Raw genomic sequence first — 13,654 nt, forward strand, 5'->3', positions numbered from 1 at the left:
AACTCCTTTAACTTGACCTTATCTGAGAAGCACTTTATCTGCCCTTCCATTCTAAATGATAGCTTTGCTGGATAGAGCAATCTTGGATGTAAGTCCCTGCCTTTCATGACTTTGAATACTTCTTGCCGGCCCCTTCTTGCCTGTAAGGTCTCTTTGGAGAAATCAGCTGACAGTCTTATGGGAACTCCTTCGTAGGTAACTGTCTCCTCTTCTCTTGCTGTTCTAAGATTCTCTCCTTCTGTTTCATCTTGGCTAATGTAATTATGATGTGCCTTGGTGGGTTCCTCCTTGGGTCCAGCTTCTTTGGGACTCTCTGGGCTTCCTGGAGTTCCTGGAAGTCTATTTCCTTTGCCAGATTTTAGGGAAGTTCTCCTTCATTATTTGTTCAAAGAAGTTTTCCATTTTTTGTTCTTCCTCTTCTCCTTCTGGCACCCCTATAATTTGGATGTTGGAATGTTGAAAGATATCCTGGAGGTTCCTCAGCCTCTCCTCATTTATCTGAATTCTTGTTTGTTCATTCTTTTATGGTTGGACGTTTCTTTCTTCCTTCTGGTCCACACTGTTGATTTGAGTCTTAGTTTCCTTCGCCTCACTATTGGTTCCCTGTACATTTTCCTTTGTTTCTCTTAGCATAGGCTTCATTTTTTTCATCTAATTTGCAACCAAATTCAACCAATTCTGTGAGCATCCTGATTACCAGTTGAACTGTGCATCTGATAGGTTGGCTATCTCTTCATTGCTTAATTGTATTTTTTCTGGAGCTTTTATCTTTTCTTTCATTTGGGCCACTTTTTTGTCTTGGCGCACCTGTTATGTAAAGGGGCGGAGCCTTAGGTGCTCACCAGGGTGGGGTAATGCTGGTTGCTGTGCTGTGATGAAGTATGTGGGGGAGGGGCTGAGAGGGAGCAATGGTGTTTGCTCCACTCTCTGCTGGATTTCAGTCACTCCCTCCAGTACCCACAATCAAATTGGGCCCCTCTGGTGCTGATTCCCGAGTGGGTGGGCCTGTGCACGCTCAAGGCCCCTGTCAGTCTCTCCAACGACCTCTCCTGTGAGGCTGGGAGTTTCTTCTGCTGCCACCTCAACCCCCATGGGTGTTTTCAATCAAAGCTGGAGTCCTGGGTTTTGTGGTCTGCTTTGCTCCCCTGCCGTTCCTCCCAGTTTATCTGTGCGTGAATGTGGGGTGCAGGGTCTGCTAGCTGCAGCCCCATTTCACAATCCGCCACCTCACTGGGTCTGCCAGCCCCCGCCTTGTTGCGAGTCCTCTCTGCCCCACCTGCCCATCTCTGCCTCTCCTACTGGTCTGGATGAATGTTTCTTCTTTATCTCCTTGGTTGTTGGACTTCCATACAGTTCAATTTTCTTTCAGTTCTGGTTGTTTTTTGTTTTTAAATTGTTGTTGTCTTTCTTTTGGTTGTGCGCGGAGGCACAGTGTGTCTACCTATGCCTCCATGTTTGCCAACTGGGTTTTGCAGGTCCTTCCATACGCTGCAGGCAGCAGGTGGGGTGTGGGCTCTGTTTTTTCTCTCCTGTAGTTCTGAGAGGATTGGAACTTGGTCTGAGCTACAATATTTACAGGTGCCCAGTTTTCAGCTGTGACCTCAGAGCACCGTGTGGCCCACACTGTCTCCTCTGTGCATATGCGCCAGGCCAGTGCTTATAATCCACCTCATTGTGCAACCCTTTGCCCTGAGTGGGAGCAAAACACACCCCTCATCCTCTCTATTTGTTGGCCTGGGCACTGCATGTGGGCAAAGTCCCTTCAGGGAAGCTTAGTTTCCCTATTGAACTAAGTCTCTCTGGGCACTGCTACCTCTCCAAGCCCCTGCTGCCCCCCTTTGACCAATCCATGAGGCACCCTGAGTGGGAGCGAATTGTGCCCCCACTCCTCTCTCTTGGCTGGCCTAGCTGCTGTGCATGAAAAGTCCTTGCACAGAGGCTGATATCCTCTTTGTAGTGAGTTCCTCTTGGGTGCAGCCTGCTGTTCCTAACAAGTTCCCGGCTTTCCACACAGACCAACTCTCTAACCAGTCCAGAGACTATCTGGGTCATGGCCAGTTGCAGCCCATCATTTCTCCCATCTCCAGGTGTCACCTGGCTCCCCAATTTCTCTGGTACTATCTCAGCTAGTGACTGCCACCCCAGCCTGGGTACACTGCCAGTTGTGTGTCTCTTATGTTTTTATCCCCCACTGACTTCAAGGATCTAGGTGTCTTGTGGCGCAGGCCTGTGACTTCCTACCTCTGGGAAAAGAGGGAGCAGCTAAGTTGCAATCATTGACCTGGCTCTCCTCCATTTCTCCTGCCTCAGCCTGGGTCTGGGAAGCAGGGCCCAAGGACCTTCGCCTCAGCCTACTGTCCATTTTTAAGTGCCCTCTGCAAAGTTTGCCTTCTAAACTTCATATCAGCTGGGATTCTGTTGGCTGTTCATTCTGTTCTTTGGAAGATTGGCCAGGTGTCCCCATTGGGTGCATGAACAAGTGGATTCAGCTCCTACCTACCTTGCTTCCATCTTCCCCAGCCTATTTGTTAACTTTTTTAAAATTAATTAATTTATTTTTATTCAGTTACTTTTTGATAATAACTATTGTGACTGGTGTGAGGTGGTATCTCATTGTGGTTTTGATTTGCATTAGTGATAATGATAATTGATGGTAAGAATCTTTTCGTATGTCTATTAGTTATCTGTATGTCTTCTTTGGAGAAATGCCTTTTCATGTTCTCTGTCCAGCTTTTGATCAAATTATTTTTTGTTATTGAGTTGTATGTGTTTCTTACATATTTTATATGTACCCCATATTCATTGCAGCATTATTTGCAATATAAGGAAGAAACCTAGATGTCTACTGATAGATGAATGGATAAAGATGTGAGATATATATAATGGAATATTATGAAGTAATAAAAAGAACTGAATCTTGCTATTTGTGACAACATAGATGGATCTATGCTGAGATGGTATTATGCATAGATGGTATTACACTGAGTGAAATAAGTCAGACAGAGAAAGACAAATACCATATAGTTTCACCTTTATATAGAATCTAAAAACAAAAAAAAGCCCCAAAATAATACAAAAACAGACTCATAGAAACAGACACCAAAGAGATAGTTGCCAGAGGGCAGGCTATGGATAAAAAAGGTGAAGGGAAATAAAGTCAATAATACTGTGATAAGTGTGCATGGTGACAGATGATTAATAGAATTAGTGGGTTGACCACATTCTAAGGCAAAAAAATGTTGAATCACTATGTTGTACACCTGAAAATAATATAACCAATATAAGATTGTATACCAACTACTTAAATAAAAAATAAATTTGTCTTTTTGATCATAACCATTCTGACAGGTGTTAGGTGATATCCTTGATTTGCATTGCCCTGATAATTAGTGATGTTGAGCATCTTTTCATGTACTTGTTGGCCATCTATATATTTTCTTTGGAAAAATGTGTATTTATATCCTCTACCCATTTTTAATCAGATTTTTTGGTTTTGGGGGATTGAATTTGTGAGTTCTTTACATATTTTGGATATTAATCCTTTCTCAGATATGTTTTGAAAATATTTTTCCCATTTTGTAGGTTGCCTTTTTAATTTTGTTGGTGGTTTTCTTTGCTGTGAAGAAACTTTTTAGTTTGATGTAGTACAACTTTTTTTTTTCTTGTCCAGAAATATTGAATCAAAATCCCTGGGGGTAGGGTTGAATAATGACATGTCTCTCACATGATTCTTCCTAAAGTTTGAGAACTGTTGCTCAGAGAATAGGAGAATGTTCTATCATAATAGTTGTCCTCAACCCTTTAGTCAATTTCTCTTAATAATACTCATCATGTATTGTAACTTTTATAGCTACAAGGCATGCTGTGAAATCAAAGGGGAACCCACTGGGGAATGAGAAGCCAAGAGCATGGCCAAGATCAGTGGAAACAATCTGACTGTAGAGTTCAAACTTGCATCTATAGGGTGTGAGAAAGTCTAGCTTCATCTAAAAAAATTCTAAATTAGCCCAGCAATTGCCATCACTGGCTCATTCCCATCTATCAGTTCAGTTGTAATTTCTTCTACTCTCTCTCTCTCATTATACTTATTGTTTTCTTCATATTCTATAATCTTTTTATCTTAAATTATTAATTTGCTGATTTGTTCAGTTTCTTTTTTAATATGAAAAATAGTGACATTTATTGAAGAAGATACAAGATACAAGAAACATTGTACATAGGACAATGGTGCCTCAGTCTCCTTCAAAGTAGGCACCTTGGGACTTCACATAGTTCTCCCAATCACCATCATCTGCCCCATCATATTTTCCTGAATCTCATCAATGACCTGAATGCTCATTTTCTACTTATTCAATTATTCCTATTTTATTACAACAGGGACTTTGACTTTCTAAAGGAAAGTCACCATGGTATTTGCAGAGCCTACCATATGCCTGACATGGAGCACATGTTCACAAATATTTGCCAAAAGAATGCATTGACCTCCTATGGTAGCCTGAAGACTGACACCAGAGAGTGTTGCAAAGTGGGATGCTTTGTATTATTTGAAGTTGAACCTCAGCAACATGGGGAAATATTAGAAGAACCAGGAATAACCCAGTATAATGTACACCTGAAGTAAATATTGACTGTCAACAGTAACTGCCAAATAAAAATAATAAAATAAAATAAAATATTATAAAGAACATAGCCCATCCAGCTTATTTCATTTTCTTCTGGATGGGCTGTGAGTAAGATCCAGGGCAGGCCTCTAATCCAAGCAAAAGTCTGAACTATATTGGAGGCTAGACTGAAGAAATATAATCAGATTATGTGAAAAATAAACCCATTCGGCCTATAGTATGGTGGATCCCAAATGTAGGTAAGATTTCCTTGTTTCTATGATTGTGGTGTAAAAATCATTTCCTTGGCCCAGATACTGAAGCATCTTTCATAAATGTGCCTACATATTCTGCTTGGCTGGGTCATGACCAATTAAGGATCCTGAAGTATGTAGTTGTCAGTGTTTGACCAGGAAAAAACTCCTCCTACCTTTAAAGTCATTCATTTTCTTGGGAGTGGAGCCCTAGGAAACAAAAAACAGATCATTTGGCCTGAAATAACTAAAAATCTACTTTGTGTCATGGGTAGTAAATGTAGCAACAGAGGGCATAAGAAGACCAATGACACAAAGAAACCTAAGATAAATTCATGGTTGCTATCTCTGATAGATGTGAAGTGGGGATATTTTGGAGAATTTCTTTTTTTATTGTCTTCTCTAAAAAATTGTTTTTCAGTTAGAGTTGTCCAAATTTCTCCCCCATTGTTCTACCCTGTCCCCACATCCCCAGCTCCCACAGTCCATGCCTTCCCTGTTGTCCATGTCCACAGGTCCTTTATACATGTTCCTTGATTAGACCCTTTCCCTTCTTTTCTGTTATCCCCCTTCCCCTTCCCCTATGGTCATGGTTAGTTTTTACTTCTAACATAACCATCCCATGATGATTGGGAGGAGACCTTTACTGTCCTCCCTGGGACTGTCCTCTGAGATGTTTCAGCATTAGTAATACTCCTTTACTTTGGTGACAGGGATTATTCTCTCTCCTGCTTTAGAGCTTCCTGTGTTCCCCACCTGCTGCTCTTGATGAGTGTTTCTGGAGCAGGTGGTGTAAAAATCATTTCCTTGGCCCAGATACTGAAACATCTTTCATAAATGCTAAAATGTCATATCAGGTGTTTAATGTCTTCACATCTCAGCAAAAGAATTTTGAACGGTTTTAATTCTGCTTCTAATTTCTAACTCCTTTCTTCCTCTAAAAATTTATTGGTAAAGATTTCAATATAAAATGAATGCACACTCATTAAAATATTTGGAAAAGATGGTAAATAGAGAGGTAAGAATAAGCATCAGTAATCCAACCCACCCCTCAACATGATGCTAATATTTTGGTTTATTACCATTCTGCATTTTTTATGAATAGCTTTTTGAATTTTTTTGTTTGCTTTACACAGTAGTAATCATGCTGTATACACAATTTTTTATCCCTAAGTATAAAATTATAATGATAACATAACAGAAGCTTTCTTTCCATGTTATTATAAGTAGTTCATAAATATCAATTGTGTATATCAGAATTAATTAAATCATGTCCTTACTTTTGGGCATTTAGGATGTTCGCAATTTTTGAATAATACTGTGATGAAAATCTCTGTAAATAAATCATTTCACATATTGAAAAATTTTAACTTCGTGTGGATTTCTTGAAAATATGGCTACTGTTTTTATGTATGTAAATGGCCCCTGCCAGTAGCAGGTAAGGCAACTTTGTGCCGCTCTTTCCTCCAGACTCTGGACTTCCATCTACGGGAATAGTGTCTTCATCATTATGCTGCAGTTCTTGCAAGGTGAATAATGATTCCTGGGGTTGCATGAACACTGGTGGCACAACTATTATTGACATACCTGATATAAATATTTCTAACATTCCAAATTCCTCTCCACGATTTTTATAGTAATTTAGTCTTCTAAAAGTCATGTATAAGTATGCCATTTTATCTAATCTTAGTCAGTATAAATAATTATTTTAATTATTCTAATTTGGAAAATAGTATTTTACTTATTTATATTTGTTTAGATATGAGTTTTAAAACATCACTTTTTTTCAATTTTTTGGAAAGAACAAAAACTCTACTAGAGATAGAATTTTTCTATTTTTTTTTTCAGCAAAGAAATATTAAGCAGAAGTTGATAACTGACCCCAGTTCTGTCTCCCCAACTAGACAGAAGTTGTTTTGCGGCACATTCCCAAACTTGTGCTTTCTGTCATTGTGGCTGGGAAAACATGTCATTGGCTCTTTCTGTTTCCAACCTTCCTTTCCAAGAAGGTTTTCTTCCACTCTTCTGTTCACTATTTGGTTTTTCCATTAGAGCACTGGAGATGTCCTCTAGGGGGTCCAGAATGAGAGTATCTCAGCATGATCTGATATGATGGAAGGAAAAACTTGCTCCCCTTGCTCAGTGGCTTACTAAAGACTTTGAGAGATTCTGGAGGCAAACCACTGTGAATTCTGTGCCAAGAATCTCTTACCCCTTAGATAGGAGCCACCTGCAGAGACCTCCTATCTAATCCCTGGATTACGGTTCTCCTTAGAAACAGAAGCAGTAGTACATACATACACATACAGATAGAAGCATAACTCATTTTATTGCACTTCACTTTACCATGTTTTGCAGATATAGAGGTTTTTTTCTTCTCAAATTGAAGGCTTGTAGAAAACCTGCTTTGAGCAAGTCTAGCAGTGCCATTTTTCCTATGTGCTCAGGTGAAGTTTAGTATTTTTTTAGAAATAAATAATTTTTGAATTGAGGTATGTACATTGATTTTTTTCAGACATAATGCCATTGCACACTTAATAGACTATAGTATAGTATAAATATAACTTTTATATGCATTGCAAAACCAAAAAATTCTTGTGACTTGCTTTATTGTGATATTCAATTTATTGTAGTGGTTTGGAACTGAACCTGAAGTATCTCTGAGGTATGCCTGTATGGTTACATAAGATAGAAATTGGCTCATGCAATTTGGTAGCCAAGAGATCCCAGGATGCTCTACCTGCAAACTAGAAAACCAGGAATGTCTCTTGTGTAATTTATTCCAAGTCCAAAGGCTCAAGAACCTGGAGCACCCACGTCCAAGGGCAGGAGAAGGCGAATGTCTCAGATCAAGAAAAGAGAGCAAATTCACTTCTCCTCACTTTTTTTCTTTCTTTTTTTTAATGGTTGTTCAAGTACAGTTGTCTCCATTTTCCCCCTACCACTCCCCACCTGCCCCACCCACCCCCACCTCCCACCCTTGATCCTTTACCTTTTTGTTCTTAATGGTCTTTAATGGATTGGATGATGCCTACCAGTATTGGTGAAGGCAATCTTCTTTACTCAGTCTACCAAGTCAAATGCTAATGTCTTCTTGGAGGACCCTCACAAATCCACCCAGAAGTAATGTTCCCTCAGCTATCTGGGAATCCTTTAGACCAGACAAAGACATCCTTTAAGTTTTTTTTCATCCTTTAAGTTGACACATAAAATTAATCATCACAAGCCCAGAAGGCCATGGTCTGCTGGTGGATATTTCCTAAAGCCCTGGTCCCACTGTCAGTGCCTCCCTCTTCACACTGTGACCCTCTCAGCTAGAGCCCATGCTTATAATTTATTTATTCAACCAATGTTTATGGTTTTTCTTGGTTTCTCCAGGAACTGCTTTAGGCACTAGATGACACACATAGTGGTCATCAAGAACAGACAAGATCCATGCCCTTGTAGAGCTTGTAGGAATTGGAAGGGCAGAAAATGAACAATTAATTAAGTAGGTGAATGAATAAATGATATATAACCTAAAAGGTGATGATGCTCATGAGAGACTGTAGGTGGAGGGTGTTTTAGAATGAATGATAAGGGAACAGGCTTTTGAGAAGGTGACACTTGAACTGAGATCTAAAAGACCTTGTTGACTAGGTGTATAATGAAGGAAGGAATTCATACCTATTACCAGGTTCTTTGGGGATATAATTTTATTTAAATCACATTAAAATATGTAAAGTGGTACATGACACAAAGATTAAGTAACTTGTCCAAAATCTTGCAGCTTGTAAGGGTCAGAGCCAAATTTGTGACCATGTATGTGCAGGTCCAAAGCTTATGCCCTTTTCACAAAACTACATCACATATGGCAGAGGACTTATAAGCCAGGGTCTGAGCAGCTGCTGTCTTTGGGTAGTTTGGGAATTGATGAGAGAGAACAAAACCAAGGACAAGAATTATACCCTTTCTTTTCCCCCTGAAGTTCTCTCTTATTGGTGGGAAAGACTGGCACAGTGGATAGAGAAACATAATTAATTGGTTCAGGAAATCTCATATGTGACCCCCTAACCTTCTAGACACAGCCTCTACTGAGGAAATCTATGATACATTTTTTTCATCTCAGTCATCAATAAATAGAAGCTTCATCCTTGATGAAGGCCCAAGTTGGAACAAGGCTGAGTCCTCAAGAAGCCCATTTCAACCTGCTTGGGCAATGTTGAGACTTTTAGGAGCTCTTTTGTCTACAGGATGATTTTAAAGTCATCTTGGGTTACAAGTATATGACTCTGGAAGGATAGAAGATGAAAAAATCACCCCAGAGACTATCAATGGAGCTCTCTAGCCTTGGTCTCTTGTTAAGGATCCAGAGTCTTTGTTGACATTTGTGGGAAGAGAAGCAGTAGGACCCTTTGATTGGACAGGTTCTTTGGCCAACATAAGAGATGGTCATCCTGAGATTTACTGTGTCCAGGCCCAGCACAGTGGAAACTTTGACAGATTAATTGTGTTCTTACTCAGTTAGCCACAATGCATGCATTTACCTGGCAGAGCCAGTATCTTTCATAAGGAGAACAATGGGCAGACTGCTATCACAAGAGCCTGCCAAAGTCTAATCTAAATTGTCCTTGAACTGGTGATAATAAACCAATCTGATACAAATAGACACCAATTTGCAGAAATGTGAGCTGCCCAAGAGATGCTTTTGACTTAGAGAGTAAAGGCAAATGTAAAAAATATCAGATTTTCAGGGAAGGAACTTAAGTGTACCCTGAGGAACATCAATAAGTTCCACTTGAAATATATTGATTTGCTCCATTCTTAAGTTACCAAAAGTTTGTCTTCAGTCTCTTCGAATCATAGTTTTATTGTTGGCTATACGTTCCAATAGACTGAACAGGTTTGAAGTCTTGGGGATCCTGGGATATTTGAGAGACTAAACATTAGAATTTCTGGGTAAGACTATGCCTGGCAGGTGGCAAGAAATTTTGATCCTGCCCTGCATCAAGGATGTGAAATGGAAATTGAAACAGAAGTCTCCTTGGAAAGAACGATTGGGATTAGGCCAGCATGGTTTGGTCTCACTCTGTTTAGTATGATGTTTATTAAGTACTCAGACCCTGCTCTGAACACTTGGCTGGGAAGCTGTATGATCCTACCCCAGCTGTCCGGGTACTAACAGTTGAGCAAGTCAGATGTGAAGGGACACTTGGCCTTGCCAGAAGGAAATCAACCAACAGTGCATATGCCCTTCCTGGGGACAAGTCTCTGGTTTGGCACCTTCTGAGTGTTGAGAAGAGGAGATAAGAGAAAGTATGTTTCCTTTTCTTTTTCTTTGTTTTCCCCTCTAGTTGTTATACTCTCATTTTATTCTTTCTTTTTTTAAACAAAGATTATTCTTTAATTTAAAAAGTCTTTATTTTATAACATTTAGAAACTAAACTTAAAGGAATAGAAGACTGTTACCTATAATCTGACTATTCAAAAATAAATAATAACACAAGCCAATTTTCTTCCAGTTTCTTACTCTACTTAGTTATATTTTCATAGTTATTATTATTTTACCTACTTTTTATATTATGAGTTATTACTAACTCTAGAAACAACTTTAATGGTCACATAGTATTCCAACAGATAGGAATTATACAAGGTCCATCCAAAAAAAGTCCACCATTGTTAATATAACAAGAACAGTTTGCACAACATCAATGTAACCTGGCAGCCAAGGAGAGTGGACTGGAATGCACATACGTGAACAATGATGACTTCACTGTACTACTCAGTGGGGGTGGTTGATGCTATTGAGTAAGTGTGTGTACTGTGTGGCTGTCGCATTCAAAATGACTGAGTGAGTAGAACAACAAATGTGTATCAAATTTTGCATCAAATTTTGTGTTAAGCTTGAACATTCCTCTGAAAAAACTATTCCAATGATTCAGAAGGCTGCAGCTATGGGCAACTGGTGATTGGCAGCTTCATCATGACAATGCTCCTGCTCATGTATCACATCTCTTGCAGAGTTTTTTCGGTAAAACATCAAATCACTCAGGTGACTCAGCCCTGCTACAGCCCAGATTTTGTACCCAGCCCTGTGACTTCTGGCTTTTCCCAAAACTAACATCACCTTTGAAATGGAAGCAATTTCATATGAGATTCAGGAAAATATGATGGGGCAGCTGATGGCAATTCCAACAAAGGATTTTGCAGAGTTATTTGAACAGTAGAAGAGATGCTAGGAGAACTGTGTGAGGTGCCGAGGTGCCAAGTTACCTACTTTGAAGGAGACTGAAGCATCATTGTCCTATGAACAATGTTTCTTGTATCTTCTTCAATAAATGTCTCTACTTTTCGTATTATATGGCTGGATACTTTACTTAGCACTTTCTCTATTGTTGAATATTTGGGTGTTTTTCAATATTCATTGTTATAAATAAAGAGTATAATAAACATATATGCCTATGAATGCTTTTTTGTATTTAAAATATTTTCTGAGGGTGCAGTGCTAGAAGTGTAATTACTAGCTCAAAGTACATAAATATACCAATTGCTCCTGATATAGCATGTGTCCATGTACATGCACATGAATGCATATGTGTTTTCCTAAATTTTGTATACTACATTAAATTACCACAATAAACTTCACTAATTATAAAATCTGATTTTATGTTGGGAAATATGAAATATTTTTCAAGTACTTTCTGAGGCTAAACTACACCTGAGAGCCAAATGTGTTTGTGAGTCGCCAGGATGCAGAGCCACCTTGTCTGGTAGAGAATGGTGCTGAAGCAGGAAACTTCTCTTGACTTCTCACGGATCCTGTCCTCTCACCCACCGAGGCGCAGCAAGCACATGGTTGCTAGAAGCAGAACATGGTGTCCTTAAGACCAGACACGGTGTTGACAGACTTCATCTATTTTAAGTCCTGCTCTGACTGAAAATTACCTGTGCTATCAGTTTAAAGAACACAGAAATCATGCCCAGTTCTATACTAAGATAATCACATGGGTATAAAGCTTATAAATAAGCCAACATAGGAACTTTAAGGGCTTTAAGTTTTGAAACCCTAAGGAGATCCAAAAAAGGATAAATAAATTATATTTATATATATTAATTATATGGTAACAAGTGTTTAATTATATTATAACTATAGGTATATATGTATATATAGTTCTTATTATGTATATTTTATTTTCCTCAGCATACTACCTAAGGCTTCCCATTTTTCTGTTAAATGATGTATATTTACTATTTACAACAGCACATACTCAGTAGCTGAGCATGTATTATAGACTATATAGAAATTCACCATCTGAGTTAAACCACCAGCACAACAATAAAATCAATAACAAAGCTAACATTTACTGCTTTACTATGTGCAAAATACTATGCTGGGTGTTTTTACATAAATTCTCCTGTTTAATCATCAGAGCAGTTCAGTGGGGATGAGATTACACCATGTTATAGATGAGGAGACTGAGATCTGGAGAGGTTCAATGACTTGCCCAAGTTCACATAGCAAAGAAATGTGGGTGTCATAGAGGTGAAGGATACTCTCAGTGTGAGAGAAAGATGGAATGGATTTGTGGCTCTCTCTCTGAGTCCTCTTGCTGTGAAAATTAAGGAGCCTTTCCCAGATGAGTTTTACTGATTTATTGGGGCCTGAGACCTGCGTGGGACACTGGGCCTTGTATAAGCAGTCTGACCTTTCATTTAATGGATTCTGCCTGTGACCGCCCAGGTTTGGTGTGGGCCATGGCTGAGGATTGGAGAAGAAGTGGATAACTTGTTTTACAATGAACCCAGGAATGCATTGTTGTCATGGAGGAAGTGGAACACCTCCTAAAATTTTTTAAAAGATAAGTAATTATAGGAAATGGAAGATGGCGGCAACATAGGTGGGAGCGCAATCCACCTCCCCACAGTGCCAGGGAAATACCTAGCTGATCTGAGGAGCAGAGCGAACAGCCAACAGTACTCCAGCATATACGAAGATTAGAGGCCAAAGATAGAGGATATTGAAAGATCTGACGGTGAGACAACAAAACCTGGAGTGCTGAAAAGACTAGAGTTAGACCGTGTTAAACACATAAACGTCAGCTCAAGACCAGTGAGCACAGGAGAGTAAGGAGACAGCACCACTGAATCCCATTGGCATTCTACCATAGAAGTTCATATCATAAATCCAGGGAGTTAAAACAAAGCAATTTAAGAAGCAGAGGCCAACAAGAAGAGCCTCACAAACAATGGGAAGACAAAGAAACAATTCCCAAATGAAAGGAAAGGAGGAAGTCTCAGAAAGAATACTAACCGAAAAAGAGGCAAGTCAACTATCAGATACTGAGTTCAAAGCAATGGTCATCAGGAAGCTCACTGAGCTCTCTGAGCTCAAAGAGAACTACCAGAAACTACAAGGAAACTACAATGAACTCACTGCAAACTATATAAACATAAAAAATGAAATAGAAAATATCAACAAGAGCCAAGAGGAAATGAAGAATACAATTTCTGAATTGAAGAACACAGTAGAAGGAATTAAAAGGAGACTTGATGAAGCAGAGGATCGGATCAGCGAGCTGGAGGATAAAGTAGAAAAAAACACCCAGAAGGAGGAAGAAAAGGAAAAGAGGCTCAGAAAGAATGAAGAGGCAATAAGGGAAATGCAGGACAGCATGAAACGTAACAATATCCGTATAATAGGAATACCAGAAGGAGAAGAAGAAGAGCAAGGGATAGAAAACCTGTTTGAAAAAGTAATGATGGAAAATTTCCCTAATCTGAGGAGAGAAAAAATCACCTAAATCCAGGAATGACAGAGAG

The sequence above is a fragment of the Desmodus rotundus genome, chromosome 4 (assembly GCF_022682495.2).
Source record: "Desmodus rotundus isolate HL8 chromosome 4, HLdesRot8A.1, whole genome shotgun sequence".
In the NCBI taxonomy this organism is placed as follows: Eukaryota; Metazoa; Chordata; class Mammalia; order Chiroptera; family Phyllostomidae; genus Desmodus; species Desmodus rotundus.